Source organism: Phoenix dactylifera, chromosome 2 (assembly GCF_051530095.1).
Source record: "Phoenix dactylifera cultivar Ajwa chromosome 2, Ajwa_hap1_PhDact_Kaust_v1.1, whole genome shotgun sequence".
Lineage (NCBI taxonomy): Eukaryota > Viridiplantae > Streptophyta > Magnoliopsida > Arecales > Arecaceae > Phoenix > Phoenix dactylifera.
Genome location: NC_143191.1, coordinates 31,298,142 through 31,303,065, shown reverse-complemented (window position 1 = coordinate 31,303,065; position 4,924 = coordinate 31,298,142).

Sequence of the window (4,924 nt, the reverse complement as noted above, 5' to 3'; positions counted from 1 at the left end):
GAATCAAGAATTTAGAAATAGGCTCAAGATCATTGCAGTTGGACTGGGCCTGCTGGCCTCGGCCCAGTGAGTTGGATGTGCGTGAGGATGATGTGCTGGGCCTGCTGGTAATACGTTACGTGCCATGCACTGCATTTGCGCATCAGCAAAATTATGGACGGCTGTGATCTCATAAAATTTGTTTCGTATTTATGGGTTAATGAGGTTGAAGAGTTAACTCTCCACAGAACTCTAGAGTCCAACCTCGATGAGACAAGAACTCCTCGTCTATAAAAAGAGATCGAGGTATCAGATACGCAACACATACCGGCATACCGCATACTCTACTATACTCTTCTCCATGTCTTTTCCTTTCGCTATTCCTCAACGCCCTTTCCTCTATAGGGCCTCTAATCAAATTAGCTTTGACGAACTTTGAGCTCTTCCTTTCTTTCTATATGCAGGTCATCTAGCACAAATCATCGCTTCTTCTTCCTGTGCGGATCCACCAGTGACCTTCCACCCACCAAACTGGGTTTGGGTGACAATAACATGGAAGAGGGCGAGATCAAGAAGCTGGTCAACAAAGTCGATGATAATTAGGGCAGAGGTGGACGATGTTGATGCCACGCCCTAAATTCGGGATATAATACAGCCATACTATCGACGGGTACCACCCATGATAACATGAAGCCAATAATCATAATCGGCATACAAATATACCTCATATAGAAATATAACAAAATAATCCAAATCCATCGCGAACAAAATATAATAAAAAGATCTAATTTCATCATCTATTAAATAAATAAATAAATAAATAAATAAATAAGAGTGAGTTCAGAGCGTCTAAATCCAAATTTAAATACCTAAAATCCATAAGCTTAAAGTTCAAAAAATTACTAACGACAGATTCATAGACAACTTAAAGAACTAAAATTCTATTATAAAATTATCAAGCTTGTTAGCACAAACTTCAAGTCTGGACCATCCTTTGTTCTTATTGATGCTATTCATATGAAAAGTGAAGAAAAAAAATGTGAACAACACAGTAAGTAAACCTTATACTTCTTACTAGTTTTTAAATTTACAAGTAAACCTTATGCTCCTTACTAGTTTTCAAACTTGTAAGTAGATCTTACAATTTTTTTTCAAATTATCATATTTTTCGTGCATATGATTTTGTCGATAAAGATATCATATTTTTCTTAAAATTATATATCAGCATATATATTATGAAAAGCATGCTTTATTATGAGAAATAGCTCCATAAATATTTTAATGATAACTTATTTATGAGATATGAATCTAATCATGTCATTAGTGTTTTTCATCTACTTATGTGTATATTTTAAGAAAAAGATATAAGTATTTTAAACGCTCTCAAATAGCTATGTATTACCAACCCCTTATAATTGGAGAAGATTGACACCCAGAGCTAGCATCCATACGAAACACGGCCCTGCTAGTGGGTATAAAGTTGGTATATGAAACATGAATTATTGTCGATTATGAAACATGGCCCTGATACGGGTATAAAATGATTGTAGTACGAATATCTATGATAATATTTTGAACTCTGATGTGGCTAAATGGCAGAAGAATGATTTATAAATTTATTTGCAATATAAACTTGAAATTATATTTATGAAAGATTGATATTTGTTCATGCATGATTTGCTTTGTGATTTATTTTAATATATTATACTATAAAATATTTTATTTTTGCAATATATATTATTTTATTTAAAATGATATATTAACATAAAAAAACTTATATTTGATCCAGTAAGGTAGTATAAGGTTTACTTACTCAGCTGTGTCCTTTACATATTTTTTTTTTCTTTTTATTTTTCAAATGAATAGAATCAGTAGAAACGAAGGATGATTCAGGTTTGAAGTTTGTGCTAGCAAGTTTGACGATTTTTATAGCAAAATTTTAATTCTTTAACTTGGCTATATATTTTAGTTAGTAATTTTTTGAATTTTAAGGTTATGGGTTTTGGATATTTAAATTTGAATTTAGTCGCTCTGAACCATTCTTATTTATTTATTTAATAGATAATGCAATTAATTTTTTTATTATATTTTATTTATGATGGGTTTGCATTATTCTGCTATATTTCTATTTGAGGTCTATTTGTATGCCGAATGTTATTGTTGGTGTTGCGTTACGATGGGCAGTACCTATCGATCTTGATAATATGGATGTGCTATATCCCAGATTTGGGGGGAGTAGCCACGTAACATGGAGTGATAAGATGAGGGCTTGAGAATCGGAACAAACACCTATCAAAGAAAGGCATGATGTTGGGATAAGCTTGGTTCAAGGTAATCTGTCTCCAACAAATCTAAAAAATTTAGCCAATAACTAGCTGCTGTTTCAACCAAGTACTTGCGAAGTCGGTGCGTGAGTCAAGATGGAATTGACCCCTCCTGGTGACAGGAGATAATGCCCTTGTATTCAATTTAGCAAAATCTTGGCCAGGATAATTCTTGTGAGGAGTCACGAGATTTGTAAAGTTGAAACATATTTTTGGATGCACTAATTAAAGAGTTGACAGAACTCTGAAATCATTCTAGGCATTTGGAGTCATAGGGATTAATTATATGGTAATCATAGTCCAAGGGTTCCAGAATATTGCATTGCAATTATTCGGCCTATCCGAATGTCGAGTACCCTTGCTAGATGGTCACTTTGATTACTATAGAAAGTCGTTCTTATGCTACCGGCTTAAGTTCGAACCTATGAGGTCACATGCATAGAAGTTTCTAGGTTGATCAAATGGCTAATCAACGATTAAGAAACGTCCAGGGGTACATCGGTCAATTCGATTAACAAATTACCCTAAGCAAAAATTACAGTAAAATAATTATTAAATTATTGAAAGATTAATTAGCAATTAGATTGCTAATGAACTCAATTGATTGAATGATTGAGCTTAGGTTAAGCCAAATTGAATAAGATTCAATTTGGGCTTCATCAGGGTCTGACCTAATTAGATTGGGTTCGATCCGAGTAGATTGGGCTCGGCCCAATTAATCGAACTTGATCAAATTAGATTGGGCTTGACCCGAGCCTATTAAAAGTCCTTATTTGATAAGGATTCTAAGCTCAAAAATTCAGAAATTAATAAGAAGAAGAATCTCTAAATTTTAGGACCCTAGCTTTTTTTTTTTAAGAAGAAAGATACCTCATCCTTATCCCTAAAATTAGTGATGCCTCTCTTCTTTATTTTTGGCCAATTTTAGGTGTGAGGAAAGAGGAGACGTGGGGCTATTTTCTGAAGAAATATGGCACCACAAACCTTCCTAAAGAGATTAGGATGAAATCCCTAATTTGTAGGGATGTATGGCGCAAAAAGAGAAGGTGGCGTGTGGCTGAAGTTGGGGTGCATGAACCCCTAATTTTTAGGAAATCAAAGTGCACCAAAAAGAGGGATAATCATCTCCTCTTAGCTACCATATTTTATAAAATTTTTGGGATTTTTATCAGCCAAAATTCATTGTCTAAATGAGGTGTGAGGCGTGGGGGTCTTTTGGCTATAAAAGGACACCCACGCCTATGGTTTGGGGGTGAAAATTTTTTGAGAGACCTAGAGATTCTAAAAAATTCTGAAACTGGCCACCTCCCCTCTTCTCCTTTCTCTCCTTCATCTCCATCCTTCGTCCCTTCAAAGAAAAATCAAAGGTTGAGTGCTTCGAAGGAAAAAGGATCAGCCATTGTAGCACCTCTGCGCGAGCTAGCACTCCTACGGAGGAAGATCTTCCTAGAGCTTCACGTGGACTATCCGTAGAAGCCGGATACGTGTGCGGCCATAGAAGGTGATCAAGGCATTATCAAAGTCCTCAAAGTAAAAAAGGTATGAGATCTGATCTCATTAGAAATTAGGATTAGAAATCAACTAGGTTTCTGAAATTCTACATGACTACATGTTAGACATAGAATCATGCATACTTATTTAGGATAAATGTTTAAAATTTTGGATCTATTTTTGTTGTAGAGATATGATCTCTAGCATGTATAAAAATTAAATAGTTTAATTCATGCTTCTGCTGTAAAATTTATAAAACTATATGCATGCGACCACTAGGATTTCTAATAGTGGTATCAGAGCCATAGGTTCAAAGTAGTTTAAAACAAGTTTTCTAATCCTAATAGTCAAGTAATCCAATTGGAATGATCACCAGGCCATTTGGTCATAGGAGAAAGAAGGGTTCATAATCCTCTTTTTCCATTCAATGAGATCTCTTATGGCGTGTAGGGGTGCTATTGTGATCCAATACTTGAAGATGAACTACAAAAAGAAGATTGAAAGTAATTTTAATCTTTGTAATTAAATCTGAAATCATAGATATGTTTAGATTAGATTTAAAAGGGATTTATGATTGATTTAATTGTTGTTTTTAAATGTGAAATCAAATCTGAAAAAATTAGATGTATATGATGTATGTTGTTTAGATTAAATTCATGTTAGTTTGTATATATGATATATGAACATAAACCAAATAAGATTTAAACATTAATTAAATCTGAAATCAGTATGTTTAATTGACAAACTCAGATCTGAAAATAAGTTTTAAGAACAAAAAGTTTGTAATTAACATGTAATTCAAGAATTATACAATGATCTGAAATTTTTCATAAACCTGCACTTAATTGAGAATTAAGTGATCTAGAATTGTGAATTGGAATCTAATTGACATTGCATAAATCATGGGAGTTTTTGGGTTAGCTCAAATCAAGTTTTAATGAACTGGGTTAGACCTAGGGATAAAATCAAAGATGGACTAATTGGAGGAATTGATCAAATCTAACTAAGTAGTAATTAGATTAGGTCAAGGATACTCAAATCAAATACAATAGTTGTACTTGATCAAGTCCATATTTTTGATTAGACCAAATGGAACTTGATTGAGGCTCAGTGGTTGAGCCCGAGTTATT